Source organism: Lynx rufus, unplaced genomic scaffold (genome assembly GCF_022079265.1).
Source record: "Lynx rufus isolate CCGP_SWC_20201006 ecotype Redwood Valley unplaced genomic scaffold, mLynRuf1.p SCAF_2, whole genome shotgun sequence".
Taxonomy (NCBI): domain Eukaryota; kingdom Metazoa; phylum Chordata; class Mammalia; order Carnivora; family Felidae; genus Lynx; species Lynx rufus.
In genome coordinates this window covers 152,708,563-152,730,459 of record NW_025814834.1, presented here as the reverse complement: position 1 = coordinate 152,730,459, position 21,897 = coordinate 152,708,563, and positions in this window count along the sequence as shown.

Sequence of the window (21,897 nt, the reverse complement as noted above, 5' to 3'; positions counted from 1 at the left end):
ATTTTAAACTGTTAGATGGCAATTAATTGACATAAATTGAAACATTTTTTTCCACTGTCAAAAACACCTGCAAAGTCATTAAATTTTCTAGCTAACTCTTCATGCTACCTCTTCTCAACTACCCTTGCCCTCATCCCAAACCTAAATTTCTTTCCATACCTGAGTCAAGTTTAATGTTATAGGGACATATAGAAACATTTGCTCTTTTTTGATTCAAACCAGGTTTTCAAAATAAAACACAGATGGGAAATGGGGGTTTGAAAACCCATTCTTGACCCTTTGTATCTCCTAATTTCCCTTTGATACTATCATAGTTGACCATGGAGGTAGTCCTGATACATCTGGATATCCAGACTTAATTTATTAGGTACCTGAACAGCGTGTAACTGTTTAAACAGTGTGATTAATCAAGGTGGTAGAAAATATTAAGAACCAGGAAGCTTGGAAATATGCTGTACCTTTCTTTTCAAGTCTAGGAGGAGACTGATGAGGGTTACGAAAAGTGCAAACATAGGAGTATCCTCTCAGCACAGGGAGGAGACTATTCTGGTCAATTTTTGATGCTTTGTTTTAGGAAAGACTAATATTTTTGTTCATTTTAATACAGGAAGCATTAGTACCTTCTGCAGTGCTGGGATGAGAACAGTCTGTCTGTACCTGCACCTGAAAAACAGGGAGGTTGCATCACACATGACTTAAAATAGAGTTCCCTGATTTACAATTCATTTGATTTACAGTTCATTTGACTCACTGAGAAAGAATTTACTTCTTTATCTTCAATGACTTCCAGTCCACCACTGCCTGAGACACATCAACCACTGGCCAATTCAAACATGGCCAGCTAAGGAACCATCACAATCAATTTATATTGATACAATAAATCAGAAGAAGGAAAGCAAGCCAAAGAACCAGCTTGGTGGTTCTGTACAAGTAGAACTATTGGAATAAAAAAAGAAAGAAAGAAAAGAAAAGAGGGAAAGAAAGAAAACAAGAAAGAAAGAAAGAAAGAAAGAAAGAAAGAAAGGGAAAATTTGAATACCACTGTAATACAGTTTTTTGAAGAGAGATAATTAAAACACAAAAATGTATTGTTGGAAATGAAATAAGACATATTATTTTACTTTAAAATTTGAAAGATAAATTAACAAAATAATATTGTTCAGAAATAATTTAGTCTTCATTTATTTATTTAGTGAATAAATCACTCAGAATCTATTATGTACCAGGCACAGTGTATCCAACAGGGTACAAGACAGGTGGCCTTGCCCTATGAAACTTATTTTAAGTGGGGAGACAGGAAGTAAACAAGAGACCACAATATAAGAAAATGAGAGGCTGTATGAAATATTGTGAAGACAATAAGAACAGTGCTAAGATAGGGAATAAAGGGAGAGGTCTGAACTACTGTATGTGAGGTTGTAGAAAAATCCTTTCCATGTAGGTGTTAGCACAGTCCCAAAGAATTGGAGGGATTTGGCAAATGGATATTATTCTTGTAATGGGAAACTAAGCTTGAAATCTCTGAGACAGGAAGGAGCTCAGATTCTCTATGAACTATCAGTACAGGGTAGTTAGAACATGGTGAATGTAAGGAGAATTATCAAGATAAAGTAGGAGAGATAGGCAGTAGGAGAGGATCAGGCAGGGATGTGTTAAGTTATATACTGGTTCAACTTTTAGGCTACAAAAAAAAAGTAGGAATCTTAGGTTGGATCACAACATGATGATATTTGAATTATTAAAGGGAGATTCTGGCAATTATCTGGAGAATAGGTCGAGAGGCTATTGGTGCAAGAATGGAAATGGACAGGGTAATTAGGAAGCTATTGTAAAATGCAATGTGTGTACAATGATGTTGGATTGAACAAGGTTGTGGCTTGGAGACAGTAGTAGGATGTCAGATGCAAGATACATTTTGGAGGTAAAACCAACTATACATGTTGATGTGGTTGGTAAGGGAAATACAGTGATCGAAGATAATTTTTAAGAGCCTGGTTTAAGAAACTGGGTATGTGGTGGTGACATTTAATGAGATCAAAAAGAGTGGAAAAATAAACTATTTGAGGGGGAAGGGGCAAGGTCAAGAATTGATTTCTGGCCATGTTAAAAGTAAGATGCAAAAGAGTCATAAAAATAGAGATACTGAATAAGCACATATGAGTCTAGGATGCAAAGGAGATTGGCAGGTAGAGAGATATTTGGGAGTTACCAGCGTGTCGATTGTATTTCAAGTTAAGCAATGCATGGGGTGATTCAGAGAAGGAGAGAGAGTTTGTGGACACATTGTGAGAACAGTTTTTATATGACAAAGAACAGACAAGTGGGTAGAAATCAGGGCTTTCTGTAGGTCAAGTGACATTGTTTTCACTTTTTTTTTAAGAGAGAGAGAGAGCAAATGTGAGTAGGGGAGGGGGCAGAGGAAGAGAGAGAGGAAATATTAAGCAGGCTCCATGCTCAGCGCAGAACCCGACTTGGAGCTCAATCTCACGACCTTGGGATCATGACCTGAGCCAAAACCAAGCATCTGACACTCAAGCGACTGCACCACCCAGGCATCCCTGTTTTTACTTTTTAAGATTAAAAATATTAAGTTCTATTTATTTAGTGCGATGGGTCAGGCACTATGCCAATTACTTCAAATTCATAAAGTATTTCATCTTAATAATACCAAGAGGCAAATACTGGTATTTCCTCCCTTAATAAAAGCATATAAAGAGATATAAAGCAAACACAATTAAATTATCTAGGGCCCAAAGGCTAGAAATTGGCAGAGTTAAGTTTTAAATCTCCATAGTCTGATTTCAGAAGCACCATGTTATATTCCCTGCTACTATAGTATGGTTGTTTGCTGATATAAGCAAATAAATATAGAGAAATGAATGATAATACAAAAAGAATTATAATATGGGAGATACTAGGATTTATAGTACAGATAGTGTATTTGACCACTGCAATAGGGACAAAAGCAAAGAAAACAGGTGCAACAGAGTTACTTGCAGATTTTGTAGTCGGAAGATGAAGATCTCTCCAGAAGCTTCTGTACTCAGAGAAGTATGGTGGTTACCCTGAGTGAAAAGAAGAAGGTAAGAGATACAACAGTTCCAAAGAAAGACAACATGGCAGGAAATAGTTATTTTGAATACTAGTTATCTTGGAAGATCAAACTGAAGAAATAACCATCAATGCAGAACAAATTCACAAAGAAACAGAAAATATGATCAAAATAATATGAGATGTGGAGGAGAGATCTGGGATATCTAATGTATGAATAATATAATTACTAGGGGACAAAAGGGAACAGATGAGAAACAATGAGCAAAGAAATAACAGAATACCAGTTCACTGAACTGAAGAAAAAAAACCCTTGAAATTCAAGAAAAGACCATTGAGTTCCAGACGTCATTAACAAGATACATACACACACGTTGTGCTAAAAATTTATAAACTTGAAAGTTACAGGAAAAAAAAAGAGTAAAATGTCATCTACTTCTAGAAGCCTAGTGGAAGCCAGAAGATAATGGAATAATATTTTCAAAATGTCAAGAGAAAGTTGTAATTAACCTATAACTGTAATTCTAAGAAAACTGCCTATATTTAAATATTGGAGATAAATAAGGACATATTCAGAGAAACAAAAAATAAGAATGTTTACAACCAACAGAAGTTCACAGGAGGAAATTTCTAAAGGAAAGAAGAAAATGAAACCAGAGGGAAGCGTGACAGAGACAGTGTGCTCACCACCCAATTTCTGCTATGAGGTGATGGCAGTCAGCTGGAGGCCATACTACGGGTTCTGACTAATGAGCCATAAGAGGGAGGGACATACAGGACTGGTGGCACGTGTAATTCCAAGGCAACAGCACAATATGATGAGGTCCCTGACTGATTTTAAGGAGAAACAGCTCCACTCACCTTATCAGACATTTAGTGTGAATGAGAAATAATTTTTTTATGGGTTAACCCAATGAGATTTCAGTATTAATTGGTCCCTACTGTATCGCCTGCCTATCCTTTTTAAAAAAAAAATAATAAAAAATCAAAAAACAAAAAACAAATTAAGAAAATGATGAACAAAGGTATGTGCAGACATGTAGGAAAATCTAAATATTTGTAATTCTGTGTTTAACAAAATGATAGAAGTGTTTAATTTATAGAGTTAAAAAATATCAGAACTGAGGTAGTGCTGTAGCTAATCAACAAAATCTATTGCTCTTCTTCCTGGCTCTGAGCTAGACTACATTTTTCAGCTGCTTTTTTAGTCATTTGTACCCATGTGACCAAGCTGGTCTCCGTGACTTTTTTCCCTCGTGTACTCAGAATGGAGATAGTCTATAGGGTCATTTTAAGAATCACATTTCAAAAATGGCAGAACTAAAGTTGGATGCAGCCTAAACCCTGAATCACAGTTTGAAGTGACTACCAATATCTGGACTTTAACCTGAGTGAGAGAGAAGCTTCTATTATGTTAATTCATTAAGATTTCCATGGGTTATCAAATAAAAACAATTAAATAATATATAATCTTCTTGAAATGTTCAGCAACTTAAAAAATTGACCATATTCCAGTCCATAAAGGAAGTGTCAATGAATTTCAGAAAAAGAAATGTCATATCATTTTCTCTGACCACAGGGCAATTAAATTGGAAAGCAATGAAAAGGTCAATTAAAACAAAACATCTGTTAAATTGGAACTCAGACTTATAAATAACTCTTGGGTCAGAGAATAAATATTACTAAAAAATTTAAACATTACATCTGAAAGATAATGAAGTTAAAGTGTGTCAAAACTTGTGCAATAGCTGGGGGAATATATAGTTTTAAATACCCATATTCAAAAAGAAGAAATTAAAAAGTAAAGAATTGAACTTAGGGAAGAGTAGGATAAACCCAAATACAGTAGAAAACACAAAATAATAAGAACATAAATTAATTGAAATAGAAAACAAATTTTAAGGAGAACTATTATCTCCACTTTTACAAGAAGAGAATTTGAGGCATAGAAAAATTTAATAAAATAAGCCAAAGGCAATTCTTTAATAAAACCAATAGGCAAAGCTTTGGTGAAATTAATCAAGAAAAAAATGAGGATGCACTAGTAAATGAAAATAAGAATGAAAAATGGGTCGCAACTACAGCTACAACAACAATTCTAAAGCTACCATGAGTGAAAATCAGTAGAAACAACACTAACAGCTTTTACCTTGGTATTGGGTTCAATTTGAAACTCAGCATTTTAGAAGCTGAATAGCCTCATGCCTACTTCAACATTATATCTAACATGCCTGGATTTCTACATGATCTGTGCTTATGTGATTATATAGCTTCCTATCACAAGTAATAGCCTGCGATTGCACGTAATCACTGTAACTATGTTAATAGGGACAAAGTATATCATTTACGTTTATTGTTGATATCCAAACATTCACTTTCAAATATAGGGAAGCGTTTTATTTTTTTATTATTTATTTATTTATTTATTTATTTATTTATTTATTTATTTATTTATTTTGTTTTTTATTTATTTTTATTTTTTTTATATATATGAAATTTATTGACAAATTGGTTTCCATACAACACCCAGTGCTCATCCCAAAAGGTGCCCTCCTCAATACCCATCACCCACCCGCCCCTCCCTCCCACCCCCCATCAACCCTCAGTTTGTTCTCAGTTTTTAACAGTCTCTTATGCTTTGGCTCTCTCCCACTCTAACGTCCTTTTTTTTTTTTTTTTTTTTCCTTCCCCTCCCCCATGGGTTCCTGTTAAGTTTCTCAGGATCCACATAAGAGTGAAACCATATGGTATCTCTCTTTCTCTGTATGGCTTATTTCACTTAGCATCACACTCTCCAGTTCCATCCACGTTGCTACAAAAGGCCATATTTCATTTTTTCTCATTGCCACGTAGTATTCCATTGTGTATATAAACCACAATTTCTCTATCCATTCATCAGTTGATGGACATTTAGGCTCTTTCCATAATTTGGCTATTGTTGAGAGTGCTGCTATGAACATTGGGGTACAAGTGCCCCTATGCATCAGTACTCCTGTATCCCTTGGGTAAATTCCTAGCAGTGCTATTGCTGGGTCATAGGGTAGGTCTATTTTTAATTTTCTGAGGAACCTCCACACTGCTTTCCAGAGCGGCTGCACCAATTTGCATTCCCACCAACAGTGCAAGAGGGTTCCCGTTTCTCCACATCCTCTCCAGCATCTATAGTCTCCCGATTTGTTCATTTTGGCCACTCTGACTGGCGTGAGGTGATACCTGAGTGTGGTTTTGATTTGTATTTCCCTGATAAGGAGCGACGCTGAACATCTTTTCACGTGCCTGTTGGCCATCCGGATGTCTTCTTTAGAGAAGTGTCTATTCATGTTTTCTGCCCATTTCTTCACTGGGTTATTTGTTTTTCGGGTGTGGAGTTTGGTGAGCTCTTTATAGATTTTAGATACTAGCCCTTTGTCCGATATGTCATTTGCAAATATCTTTTCCCATCCGTTGGTTGCCTTTTAGTTTTGTTGGTTGTTTCCTTTGCTGTGCAGAAGCTTTTTATCTTCATAAGGTCCCAGTAATTCACTTTTGCTTTTAATTCCCTTGCCTTTGGGGATGTGTCGAGTAAGAGATTGCTACGGCTGAGGTCAGAGAGGTCTTTTCCTGCTTTCTCCTCTAAGGTTTTGATGGTTTCCTGTCTCACATTTAGGTCCTTTATCCATTTTGAGTTTATTTTTGTAAATGGTGTGAGAAAGTGGTCTAGTTTCATTCTTCTGCATGTTGCTGTCCAGTTCTCCCAGCACCATTTGTTAAAGAGGCTGTCTTTTTTCCATTGGATGTTCTTTCCTGCTTTGTCAAAGATCAGTTGGCCATACGTTTGTGGGTCTAGTTCTGGGGTTTCTATTCTATTCCATTGGTCTGTGTGTCTGTTTTTGTGCCAATACCATGCTGTCTTGATGATGACAGCTTTGTAGTAGAGGCTAAAGTCTGGGATTGTGATGCCTCCTGCTTTGGTCTTCTTCTTCAAAATTACTTTGGCTATTCGGGGCCTTTTGTGATTCCATATGAATTTTAGGATTGCTGGTTCTAGTTTCGAGAAGAATGCTGGTGAAATTTTGATTGGGATTGCATTGAATGTGTAGATAGCTTTGGGTAGTATTGACATTTTGACAATATTTATTTTTCCAATCCATGAGCAGGGAATGTCTTTCCATTTCTTTAAATCTTCTTCAATTACCTTCATAAGCTTTCTATAGTTTTCAGCATACAGATCCTTTACATCTTTGGTTAGATTTATTCCTAGGTATTTTATGCTTCTTGGTGCAATTGTGAATGGGATCAGTTTCTTTATTTGTCTTTCTGTTGCTTCATTGTTAGTGTATAAGAATGCAACTGATTTCTGTACATTGATTTTGTATCCTGCAACTTTGCTGAATTCATGTATCAGTTCTAGCAGACTTTTGGTGGAGTCTATCGGATTTTCCATGTATAATATCATGTCATCTGCAAAAAGCGAAAGCTTGACTTCATCTTTGCCAATTTTGATGCCTTTGATTTCCTTTTGTTGTCTGATTGCTGATGCTAGAACTTCCAGCACTATGTTAAACAACAGCGGTGAGAGTGGGCATCCCTGTCGTGTTCCTGATCTCAGGGAAAAAGCTCTCAGTTTTTTCCCCGTTGAGGATGATGTTAGCTGTGGGCTTTTCATAAATGGCTTTTATGATCTTTAAGTATGTTCCTTCTATCCCGACTTTCTCAAGGGTTTTTATTAAGAAAGGGTGCTGGATTTTGTCAAAGGCCTTTTCTGCATCGATTGACAGGATCATATGGTTCTTCTCTTTTTTTTTGTTAATGTGATGTATCACGTTGATTGATTTGCGAATGTTGAACAGCCCTGCATCCCAGGAATGAATCCCACTTGATCATGGTGAATAATTCTTTTTATATGCTGTTGAATTCGATTTGCTAGTATCTTATTGAGAATTTTTGCATCCATATTCATCAGGGATATTGGCCTGTAGTTCTCTTTTTTTACTGGGTCCCTGTCTGGTTTAGGAATCAAAGTAATACTGGCTTCATAGAATGAGTCTGGAAGTTTTCCTTCCCTTTCTATTTCTTGGAATAGCTTGAGAAGGATAGGTATTATCTCTGCTTTAAACGTCTGGTAGAACTTCCCTGGGAAGCCATCTGGTCCTGGACTCTTATTTGTTGGGAGATTTTTGATAACCGATTCAATTTCTTCGCTGGTTATGGGTCTGTTCAAGCTTTCTATTTCCTCCTGATTGAGTTTTGGAAGAGTGTGGGTGTTCAGGAATTTGTCCATTTCTTCCAGGTTGTCCAATTTGTTGGCATATAATTTTTCATAGTATTCCCTGATAATTGTTTGTATCTCTGAGGGATTGGTTGTAATCATTCCATTTTCATTCATGATTTTATCTATTTGGGTCATCTCCCTTTTCTTTTTGAGAAGCCTGGCTAGAGGTTTGTCAATTTTGTTTATTTTTTCAAAAAACCAACTCTTGGTTTCGTTGATCTGCTCTACCGTTTTTTTAGATTCTATATTGTTTATTTCTGCTGTGATCTTTATTATTTCTCTTCTTCTGCTGGGTTTAGGCTGCCTTTGCTGTTCTGCTTCTATTTCCTTTAGGTGTGCTGTTAGATTTTGTATTTGGGATTTTTCTTGTTTCTGGAGATAGGCCTGGATTGCAATGTATTTTCCTCTCAGGACTGCCTTCGCTGCGTCCCAAAGCGTTTGGATTGTTGTATTTTCATTTTCGTTTGTTTCCATATATTTTTTGATTTCTTCTCTAATGCCTGGTTGACCCACTCATTCGTTAGTAGGGTGTTCTTTAACCTCCATGCTTTTGGAGGTTTTCCAGACTTTTTCCTGTGGTTGATTTCAAGCTTCATAGCATTGTGGTCTGAAAGTATGCATGGTATAATTTCAATTCTTGTAAACTTATGAAGGGCTGTTTTGTGACCCAGTATATGATCTATCTTGGAGAATGTTCCATGTGCACTCGAGAAGAAAGTATATTCTGTTGCTTTGGGATGCAGAGTTCTAAATATATCTGTCAAGTCCATCTGATCCAGTGTCTCATTCAGGGCCCTTGTTTCTTTATTGACCGTGTGTCTAGATGATCTATCCATTTCTGTAAGTGGGGTGTTAAAGTCCCCAGCAATTACCACATTCTTATCAATAAGGTTGCTTCTGTTTATGAGTAATTGTTTTATATATTTGGGGGCTCCGGTATTCGGCGCATAGACATTTATAATTGTTAGCTCTTCCTGATGGATAGACCCTGTAACTATTATATAATGTCCTTCTTCATCTCTTGTTACAGCCTTTAATTTAAAGTCTAGTTTGTCTGATATAAGTATGGCTACTCCAGCTTTCTTTTGGCTTCCAGTAGCATGATAAATAGTTCTCCATCCCCTCACTCTCAATCTAAAGGTGTCCTCAGGTCTAAAATGAGTCTCTTGTAGACAGCAAATAGATGGGTCTTGTTTTTTTATCCATTCTGATACCCTATGTCTTTTGGTTGGCGCATTTAATCCATTTACATTCAGTGTTATTATAGAAAGATACGGGTTTAGAGTCATTGTGATGTCTGTATGTTTTATGCTTGTAGTGATGTCTCTGGTACTTTGTCTCACAGGGTCCCCCTTAGGATCTCTTGTAGGGCTGGTTTAGTGGTGACAAATTCCTTCAGTTTTTGTTTGTTTGGGAAGACCTTTATCTCTCCTTCTATTCTAAATGACAGACTTGCTGGATAAAGGATTCTTGGCTGCATATTTTTTCTGTCTAGCACACTGAAAATCTCGTGCCAATTCTTTCTGGCCTGCCAAGTTTCAAAAGAGAGATCAGTCACGAGTCTTATAGGTCTCCCTTTATATGTGAGGGCACGTTTACCCCTTGCTGCTTTCAGAATTTTCTCTTTATCCTTGTATTTTGCCAGTTTCACCATGATATGTCGTGCAGAAGATCGATTCAAGTTACGTCTGAAGGGAGTTCTCTGTGCCTCTTGGATTTCAATGCCTTTTTCCTTCCCCAGTTCAGGGAAGTTCTCAGCTATTATTTCTTCAAGTACCCCTTCAGCACCTTTCCCTCTCTCTTCCTCCTCTGGGATACCAATTATGCGTATATTATTTCTTTTTAGTGTATCACTTAGTTCTCTAATTTTCCCCTCATACTCCTGGATTTTTTTATCTCTCTTTTTCTCAGCTTCCTCTTTTTCCATAACTTTATCTTCTAGTTCACCTATTCTCTCCTCTGCCTCTTCCATCCGAGCCGTGGTGGTTTGCATTTTGTTTTGCATTTCATTTAAAGCGTTTTTCAGCCCCTCGTGACTGTTCCTTAGTCCCTTGATCTCTGTAGCAAGAGATTCTCTGCTGTCCTGTATGCTGTTTTCCAGCCCAGCGATTAATTTTATGACTATTATTCTAAATTCACTTTCTGTTATATTATTTAAATCCTTTTTGATCAGCTCATTAGCTGTTGTTATTTCCTGGAGATTCTTCTGAGGGGAATTCTTCCGCTTGGTCATTTTGGATAGTCCCTGGTGTGGTGAGGGCCTGCAGGGCACTTCCCCTGTGCTGTGGTGTATAACTGGAGTTGGTGGGCGGGGCCGCAGTCAGTCCTGATGTCTGCCCCCAGCCCACCGCTGGGGCCACAGTCAGACTGGTGTGTGCCTTCTCTTCCCCTCTCCTAGGGGCGGGATTCACTGTGGGGTGGCGTGGCCCGTCTGGGTTACTTGCACACTGCCAGGCTTGTGATGCTGGGGATCTGGCGTATTAGCTGGGGTGGGAAGGCAAGGTGCACGGCGGCAGGGGGGGCAGGCTTAGCTCGTTTCTCCTTAGGTGATCCACTTCAGGAGGGGCCCTGTGGCAGCCGGAGGGAGTCAGATCCGCTGCCGGAGGTTTGGCTCCGCAGAAGCATGGAGTTGGGTGTTTGCGAGGAGCGAGCAATTTCCCTGGCCGGAACCGGTTCCCTTTGGGATTTTGGCTGGGGGATGGGCGGGGGAGATGGCGCTGGTGAGCGCCTTTGTTCCCCGCCAACCTGAGCTCTGTCGTCCGGGGGCTCTGCAGCTCACCCTCCCTTTGTCCTCCAGCCTTCCCGCTTTCCGAGCAGAGCTGTTAACTTATGACCTCCCAGACGCTAAGTCGCGCTTGCTGTCGGAACACAGTCCGTCAGGCCCCTCCGCTTTTGCAAGCCGGACTCGGGGGCTCTGCTTGGCTGGCGAGCCGCCCCTCTGCCCCGGCTCCCTCCCGCCAGTCCGTGGAGCGCGCACCGCCTCGCCGCCCTTCCTACCCTCTTCCGTGGGCCTCTCGTCTGCACTTGGGTCTGGTGACTCCGTTCTGCTAATCCTCTGGCGGTTTTCTGGGTTATTTAGGCAGGTGTAGGTGGAATCTAAGTGATCAGCAGGACGCGCGGTGAGCCCAGCGTCCTCCTACGCCGCCATCTTCCCAGAATCCCCCCAAGGGAAGCATTTTAGATATAACTTGAAAGAAAATTTCCTATTTAGTTTTATATGGTAAATTATATCAATCAACTGAAGTATATAAATGTGAAAGAATCACTGAAAGAATAAAATACTGTAGTAATTAGTGATGCTTGTGAGCACTTACTTTTATGTACAAAATGGTTATCAAGAACTAGATATGTGGGGAAATAGTGATGACAAAATCATTAGTATGTATTATGTTGGCTACATAATTTTATAAAGAAAATTGTATCCGTTTTTGATCCTTCAAGTATTTGTAAATTTAATGATACAAAACAGAATAATAGGGTTTGGGTTATATAATAATTCTAATCTAAGTAAAATTATTTGGTGTACTAGCTGTGGCAGGAAGCTAGTGGTCACTCCTTCCTCCTGACATGTGTCACATCTTTGTATCATCCCCTCTCCTTGAAGTGGAAGCTGTGTCTTATTTCTATCCAAAAGAATATAATAAAGGCGATGAGATGTCACTCTCTTGATGAGGTTACATTACATGCCAAAGGTGATGGTATGTTATTCTATTTATTACATTATATTTTTTAGAACTGTTTTAGCACCCTAAAGAAAGATGTCCTGTAGCTGGTCTTAGAGAGGCAAAATGCTATATTGTAGACAGCACCACACAACAGAGGTGAGGTGATACCTTGAGGAACAGAATTCTGCCAACTGCTAGTGAACCTATTGACCATTTATAATCTGTACCATGAAGTGTGGATTTGGGTTTTGAAGTCCGTCCAGCATGGCATGGATTCTTAGCTGTGTGGCTTACTAGATGTATGACTTCTAGTGTTTTTTCAAGTCTTCTGAGAATTAGTGTCTACAATGGCAAATGAGAACAATGTCAGTTACATTGTACTGTTGTTGTGAGGACTGGAGATAATGTATGTAAAATGTCAGGCACATAACAGGCTCTCAAATATGATTATTAGCAGAGGTAAAGAGTGGAGGTCACTGACCTCTCCAAGCCTCTACTTTTCATCTGAATATAACACCTACAACATTGTAGGAATGATTAAATAAGATAGAGGAAAAGAAGGCCTTTGCCTGGTACATGATAAGTGCTAATTAAGAAGTGGTTTTCCAAATACCAATGCTACCTTGTCTCTCATTTGTTTACATATACATATACATATGAATATACATATACATGTACATGTACATATACATGTACATATACATATACATGAGAGACAATGCCAATACTAAAATTAGTTCATCCAATGAACTTTTCTAAACGTTAAAGTTGACCAAAAAAAAAAAAATATATATATATATATATATATATATAGGATCTATGAACAGTTCTGTAACCACTTTTTATTCTGAGCAAAAATATTCTTCAGGATGTTTCAGAGAATAGTCTATTTCTCTCATAAACTATCATTACCATTTCTCTTTCAGAAAATGAAACCATCATTTCCGGGAAGGAAGTGGATGCAAATACGCGTCTTCTATCACATGCCTCACATCTTACAGATTTCTGCAATTCCATCTCTTACTCTTTACTCTCAGGATTCAGATCCACCCATTGTATAATTATATGTTCTTCAAGAGAAATTGATGAGAATGTGAATGCTGAAAAACAGTATCTTGTTGCCTCAGATAAAACACAATATTTTCTATTTCCACAGATGACTTGAAAAGCTGGAGCAATCAGTGCCAATCACTCCTCACTCAAAAAGAATATGTAACCCTGCTGCCCAGTGCACATTGGTTCTCATCTGTGACCTTAAACAGCAAACACATACTGCAAAGCTCTAAGACTGCAGATGTAGATGAACTTAATAGTTCCATCATATCTATGAAGAGCACTTGGCAGAATCAGAGTACGTTTATAAAGACTACCTTCTTTGACCCTCTCGGGCACAGAAGTTATTATCATCCCTGTGTTACTGAAAGACAAAAAAATATATGCAGAAGTACTTGCCTTTCTCAAACCCACTTTATGAATAAAATGGCAGGGTAGCCCTGGCATCCTGGTATCTCTTTCTCCTTAGTGGTGGTTTTCAAAATTTATAATAGATATACCTTCAGACCTTCAGCTTTTGGAATTTGGGCTTGAGTCTCAGCTCTTTCTCTTACCAGCTATGTGACTACAGTTAAGTTATTTAAACTCTTAACAGTTTCATTTTCTTGTTTGTAAAGTGGGGCTAATAATTGGGCATTTAGAGTTATGAAAGATTAAATGAGATAACATTTGTGAAATACTCGGCACTTATTAAAACCTCAAAGTTAGCTCTAATAAGGTCATAAGAAAATTTGTATTCTCCTATCTTTTATGAATAATTCTCATCTACATAGGAAATACTCAGTATATGATCTCAATTTCTAGTGAAGAGATGGCTCTAAGAATAAAAAAAAAACTTTATTATTTGTAAAAATGGAATAAATTCGTTTTCCTGGGGTTCATAAAAATGAAACACTTATCAAATTGCACTTCAAATAATATAGGTTTTCTATGCACTCAAAAAGGCATATTTTCGCAGGCAAATGAGGCAAAATATGCCTTTTGTCATTCTAAAAACCCAAGTGGGACAGTTCCAGTGAAGGCTCAGGAATATATATTTCTTTCTTAAATGATGAAAATAGTTTCTCCAAGACCACCTCTATTTCATCTTTACATCTAGACAAACTTCCCTATCTAGAATCCCAATCAAGAAAAAATGTAGGGCTATGGGTCACTGTAGGACTTGGTAAATGGATGTTCGTCATGATTTTGGACTGTCTTATCACAACGATTTGGTATCAGGTAGATAGATACAGCTTCAGAGAAGGCAAAAGAGAAATTGCATTTCATCAAAGAGAGGATATGGGAAGGCAGATACTAGGATGAACAGCTCAAGTATTTTACACCAGTGGCTGCTTTTTAAAGTTTTTTTTTTTAATGCTTATATTTTGAATGTTATGATACATACTGGCAATGTCAGCAGAAGAAATGAAGTAATCGCTCAGTGTAGCATAAATGTGACCATATCAAAAAGTTTTTCATTGCTTTTATTTATTAAAAAATTTTTTTTAATGTTTATTTATTTTTGAGAGAGAGAGACACACAGTGAGAGTGGAGGAGGGACAGAGAGAGAGACAGACAGAATCTGAAGCAGACTCTAGGCTCCGAGCTGTCAGCACAGAGCCTGACTTGGGGCTCAAACCCATGAACTGTGAGATCATGACCTGAGCTGAAGTCGGACACTTAACCGACTGAGCCACCCAGGTGCCCCTCACTGCTTTTAATAATGAAAAATAAATCAAATAACGATGTTTCCCTAGAATATAAACTAAGGCCAGAGGTGCCAAAATTAGATGGACAGGTTTTAATTGTGTCTTAGTATGTTCTTGGAAGCAGCAACTAGTATAAGATAGACATACAATTTCCAAAAATTAAACAATGGCTCTTTGTCCTAGTTAGAATGTTAGGTTTTCAATAAATGAACTCAAAATAAATGAATTCAAAATAGAGCAACGGAACAGATATTGATTCTGTTTCAGACTTCTTTGCTGGGGATTAAAAGAAACTATGCAAGTCTATTATTACCAAGTGATGACTTCAGTCGCATCAGTAATGATTCCACTTTTTTGGAACATCTTGTGGACGATAGGCATCATCACTGAACTGAGATCACAATGAAAGAATCACTGAATCACCACTCATCAAATGGCTCTCAGAGCCAATAATTTTTATCTTAAATGTAAATGAATGAAAAACATATGGAAAGAAATTTAGTTCACAGAGTGATTGAAGGCTTGTGGAAGAGTGCCAAGAAAAAGATCGTCTTCATGCAATATATTCCAAAGAATCTTTGGTTTCAGGCTTCATAGCTTCTAGGAGATTTCCCTGCCTGAAGATATGCATGGGGAGTCCTGTTGTTTCCATTACACTGCGAATACTAGGAGTCTGTTTATAAGCTTGTACAGTTCAGTTTCAAATATTTTTCAGGGCAAAGTTCCTGGAACGCCTTTCTGGAAGAGATTTTCGTGATTAGATACTGTCATGAGTAGCCTGACAAGTGAGAAAACTGGTCTCCACTCTGAATGGGGACAAGGGGGGGGGTATGATCAACAAGGCTGCCTTAGATCTCTGGGGGTCTTGGTTTTTCTGCCTCATTTCTGTGCAGTAGCAACCTATTTTAGAAGTACTTCTCCCGCTCTGCCTTTCTTAACATTGTTTCCCGCCTGAATTAGTTAAGGTTCTTTGGGTTACATTTAATAACAGAAATCAAATCAAGCCAAAGCAAGCAAAAGGGAAAGAGATGAGGGAACCAGGAGGCAAAAAGCCTTAGGGAATGCAGGGCACTCAACCTCTCCATCTTATATCTTTGGTCTTCTTAACACATGTGCTTCACTTTTGACTCTCTACAGTTCAGCTTTCTCCATCTCTTTGCATAGTGGAAAGAAAAAGTCATTTCTAAACCTAAAATGACTGACTGCCTCTCAGCCCTTATTACAAACTCCTGAGGCAGAGGTAATCTGTTTGCTCTAGTTTTAGGCAGGAGAACTTCCCCACCTGTCCAGTTACCTATGGCCAGGGCTGTGGCGTCATACGTGGCAAACATTGTTATCAGATCTCAAGGATGGGGTTGACATGTGACAAGCAGTTCTGAAAGGATAGAGACTGAGGTGAGCATTTGCCCCAGTAGTTGTCTTCTGCATTTCATTTTTCATAGCTATGAAAGAGAGATTAATGTAGATGGGAGCATTTTATAACCCTTTTTTTAATGTTTATTTATTTTTGAGAGAGAGAGAGAGAGCATGTGTGAGCAAGGGAGGGGCAGAGAGAGAGAGGGAGACACAGAATCTGAAGCAGGCTCCAGGCTCCGAGCTGTCAGCACAGAGCCCGACATGGGGCTTGGACCCATGAAGCGCGATATCATGACCTGAGCCAAAGTTGGATGCTTAACCAACTGAGCCACCCAGATGCCCCTCCATATCCCTTTATTTTGAAACTCAAGCCTTCCCCCCGCTCCTCTGGAACACTATTTTCATTTTTCATTTTTAACATGGTCACACCAAAGGGTGATATAGAGAACAGTTTTGAAGAGAATTTGCATCTCACAAAATGCTGAGTAAGCAACTATGGCAATTGATTATTATGCTCCATGTGCTCTGGTCCTTCTAAGCATAGCTCTGAGAGCTTAAATGATCTGTTCTAGCTCATTCTCACCATGCTAGAGTATAGCAGGAAAATCAAGAGGGAAAGGATGCCTCTAATTCACTCTATGATCTATAAGACACAAACTTTGAATAAAGAACGTTCTAATGGTAAGAGCAACAAAACTGTGAGAAATTTTGAGATGATTTATTAAGCCTTCATTCCTAAAAGGTATATGTTATCATGTCAGATTTCCATATGTTGCTGTGCTGTGCAAAGAATATGTAAAATTGTCATCAAGAAAAATAATCACATATCAGATAATTAAAATGGGTAGGATGCAGAACTACATCTACAAGATTTACAGCACAGTTCAACAGTTAACTTTTATTAAGCATTGCAAAGAGGTTACACGGTGCATGCAGGCGTTGGAATGCCCTGGACTCCAATCCCAGTTATGCTCATCAGCAACAGTATGGCTGAGGCATAGTTTAACCTCCTCAGTTGCTTTATCTTTATATGTAAGTAATGAAATCTGCTCCATAGGATTGGTGTAAGGATTAAAATAGGTATCTCCAGGTCCCTAGTATATAGCATTGGGTATTATTATTTTTTTCCACTTTTTACAACTCTGCATAGCAAACATAGGCAAAGGGCTAGGTAATATGTTGCCAATTCTGAAAAATTAATAAACATAAGGTAAATTGTCCATGGTTACGTGGATATGTTGCTTACTGCTTAGACTTCTTTGGTTACATTTAATCACAGAAATCAAAGTGATTTCTCTTTGTGAACAGAAAGCAAAAAGATTGGGAAATGGGAAGGATCTGGAACCAGGAACTAAAAAGCCATGGCAGCTAGGGCAGAGCAGGAGGGTCATCCCCAGTGTCTACTCTCCCATTCTTCTTTAGTCATCAAATTGTGACTTTTAGCAGGACTCATCACCACCGAGAACAAAGACCATGCTTCCTCATCTCCATCTTCCTTGCAGCTATGCGTGGTCCAGTAGCCAATGGAATGCTGACAAATGTGCCTAGTGTTCAACTACCAGCAAGTTCTCCTCAAGTGAGGTATTCTCCCCTTTTACCTTTCTGTTTTCTGTGATGGGAAAACAATGGCTGGGGTTTCAATAGTTTCTTGGACCATGAGATGATCTCAGGAGCTAGAGCCATGATCTGAAGTCAAAGGAATGACACAGAAGGAACCAATATGGCACTCTGGGCCATCACACCGACCTTAGGCTACATCTTTTTTGAGGGTAAGAAGGAAATATATTATCTTAGTTAAACCATGGTCATTTTTTTTTCTGATACTTATAACCAAATTTAACTCTCACTGGTTTTATCAGGATTATCCAAACACAAAAGTATACTGAGTACCTGTGACAGTCTAAGGATAGTGCCAGGCTTTGAGGTCATGCATCATGTCAGGTATTCCTGAGGAATTCTCTGGCTAACTAGGAAAATAATACACATAAATTTAGACAAATCATGATACAACCGTCATTCAAAGATGACAGAGATACTAATATGATACAAATATATACAAAGGTATATGAGGTGCAATTTACAAGCAGGGAAATGGCAGAGAAGTACAATGCTCCAGACTTGCCTTTATAAACCTCAGCAAGGTTTTTGAGGCCCAGTGTGTCTAGGCTGGAAGTACTACAAGAAGCATCTCAGTAGTAAGGGATCTAGACCTTCTATATGCAGTACTTTATAGGATGAGAGCCCGGAAAACAATGAAGGTCCTTGGATGAAAAAAATGGTGTTACAAAGTAAGAATCCCCAGAGCTAAGCAGCTCTTATCAGCCTACAGTACGTGACTGCATAACCTCCAGGCTAGCTTGCTTGCCTTCAATGACCTGCTTGCCTCACCAGTCACCTCTGGTTCAGGTGACACTATTGTATGGTGTCCTGCACAGGAAGAGCCTGTTTAGGTAAATGCCCAGAGTTTTAAGAGAAGCACTGCGAGGAATGGATGAATAGCAGTAGGGTGGAGAAGAGTCTGGACCAAATTGAGTTGGACCAAATATTTAACAGGTTTATTTAATGAACATATATAGAACTCACTATTGACCAATCATTAATCCGCTTAATCTTCACAATAGCTTCATGAGATAGGTACTACTATCATTCTCATTTTTGAAATGAGGGAACTGAGACACAAAGATGTTGATAGCTGTGTAAGGTGGCACATGTAGAGTGCACTAAAGCAGGGATTTGAACCAAGGCAAGCAGGTGCAAGAGTACCCCCCACCCCCTCAATGTTGCGTCTCTGTAAGGCTGTCCCCTGGTTAGGGAAAGCAGCTAACATTAACTGATACGTGTGCTCTGTGCAGCACTGTGCTAAGTGCTCTCTCTATATTATTTCTCTTAATTCTCACAATAACGCTAAGAAGTAGATGCTATTATTAGCCCCATTTTGCAGACGAGCACACCACTGATCAGAGAAATTAGGTTAATCATCCCCAAAGTCCAACAGATTTAAAATGAAAGAGCCAAAATTCTAACCATGGTCTTATACACTTCAGAGTATGTGCTTAGAACCATGATACCCTATTAAAGAATGTATAAGATGGATGAAGGAAGAGAGGGAAGGGGACACTAATGTAATTCAAACTAGGTAGAGGAAGGAACTTGAATCTAAACATGGGAGAGCCAAGGGCAATGAGAATCCATACATTCCTGTATCATTAATGCCGTAATTTAGTTTTCTTTTTTTTTTAAGGTATGTTTTATTCATTGGTATAAATATAATCATAAACTGCACTGCATGGGAAAGTTTATGCAAGGAGGGGTTTCAACTGCAGGAGATCTAAAATTAACAAAGACCCGTTCTGAAGTTTAGCTTGGGAGGCCCAAAATTTAAATTTATACCCCCCAGCTGGATTGGAAAAATATAAAAGCCAAACGACCAAGTTAGCCTTGGAATCCTTATATTGCCCTCCAAGAAGCATACGTTCTGATTGAGTGTTGAGCACAGCAGGAAATATCATTACAGACCTAGAATCCAGATTTCTACCAGAAAATGCGAAGCATCTGGCAGTTTTGAAAGGTAATCTTTCCAGATTTACTTTCACATAAACTATACTCCACTACAGCACTAGAAATCATGGGGGAAGATTGTTTTTAATATAGTGGTTCAGAGAACAGCACATGGAAACTTAAATGAAGACTGCATTTCGTCTCCAGGTCTTTATTAGCAAAGATAGCACCCTAGACCTTACTTATTTGTTAAGAAAGGTGGGCTCACTAGGATAGTCTTAAGATATTTTCCAATGCCTCCTATGCAGCACATTAATTTCTAGGGAATTCTGTGGGGCGCCTCTTTTCTGAGGCAATTGGCCATTGATTACCCATTAGTTTGGTGGTTGTTATTTTTCTCTACAGGAAGCTAACTGAAGTTTCAAATTATCTTCCACGACTTTGCTGTGAGCACAGCACTGAGTTCCTTTTTTATTAGTTGGAAAGAACAGTTTCTGGTTTTGTTTTTTGTTTTTTGCTTCTGTTTTTTTTAAATTACATCTCCAGTTTTAAATCCATGTGGATTGAAGGGAAATGCATTGTTTTCTTTTTCTTTATTCTTTTTTTTTCTTTTTTCTTTTCTTCCAGAAATAATGTGGATTGAGCTATGCATAAACAATCGAGAAAACATTGTCATTGCTTTCATTGCACTCCAGACGTCTCTCAGATGATTTCTCTCAGCACAAATCCTATTATAAGCAAGAGAAGGTCAAAGTATAGATTTTAATCTTGGAGGGGGAGGGAGACAGAAACTAGAGCAAAACCAGACAACTTGAGAAATTCTCAATGATCAGTGTTCTCAACATCATAAAATGGAAACAGGAGAGCTTTAAAAAAATAAAAAAAGACATCTTGGAAATAGTCATTTATAGCAGAATGCACAATGTGAGATGTTTGAACTGTGTGTGAAATATAAAAGCCAAGCTGAAAATTTACATTATCAAGATTGTTAGACAACACTGCATTATTGTTTTTCCAAAAGCAGAGCATGAATTTGGATCTTAATTACAATGAAAGCAAATGTGTGAAAGAAAAGTTTATTTCCTATTGTTGTTTGTCTATAATTGATAGTGTGACAAATAATTGCACCACTATTGTGTATGGCAGATAAGTAACTTCGGTAGAAATCTTGCCCTACACGGCAACCAAACAGCTGTTTATCATTGGCCTAATTATCAAGTTAATGAGATGCTAATTTCTATATTCATAAGGCATGCATGAGCAAGTACCAGTGTATGCAAAACAGGGTTTAGCGACAAACTTAATAAATAGCATAGCAAGGTATTGGTAAATAAACACAAATAGTTTTAGAATCTAGGACTTAGCACATTCGGAAACTGTACAACCCCAGGATGCATGCGCAGCTGTCTACTGTCTTTTAATGCATATACAGTGCTGACAGCAGCCTTCTTTCACTCGGTAGTAGTCTTGATTCAGCCCCTGCCGTGTCTATAGAACTCCTATTACAGTTGCTCAATGGGGGCAGAATCAGACACACTGTGCAGATTTATGGATGGCTGTTTCAATCCCTATGGGATTGTGGTGCCAGGCTTCCAATTTCCCCAGCACAAGATGGGATGCCCTTTTTTAAGAAATTAATATTATTGGAAAAACTCTCCAATAAACACTGCAGTGAAATATTCTTTTCCCCTTCTCCCAGTCAACAGTGCCCCTATGGGAAAGTCTGTATAACATCCAGATTTGGAATGTTATTCTTACTCACTTAAGAGAGAAACTGTTTTTTTTTAATAATAGTAACTGTGATGGAGTAGTAATAATAACACTTAAGTAGCTAAACCAAATAGTAAAGCACGTGACAAACTGCAAAATTTGTCATTAAGACCTGGAGTAGCGCGAAGGAAATGATTTGGATTTTTTTGAAGGTAGAATTTGAAACTTTTGAAATGGTTAGAAATATTGACTTATACTATCTCCTTCTTGTCAAAGAATATAAAGTCACTAACAGTGCTCTCTGGGGCAACTGATCTGTCATCACACGATCTGCCATCACCTTGAGGACCCACTCACACTTCTCTGGTCCATACAATATCACACAGAAGAAGAAAAGTGGTATATCCTGAAAGGCTGTTTGCCTTTAGAACAGAGCTACACAGCCTGCTGCTGAACTTTCCTTCATTCCTTTTTGAGAACGCAGCCACAAGCACAGTGTGTCGACGAACAGTGAAAATAAAGGAAAGACTGGAGATGTCACCAAGAAAGTGGATGGTGTGTCTTTTTTGATAACCTGATATAAGATAATCCTGATTGAGAGGTGTGGAGCAATGTCAAGTTT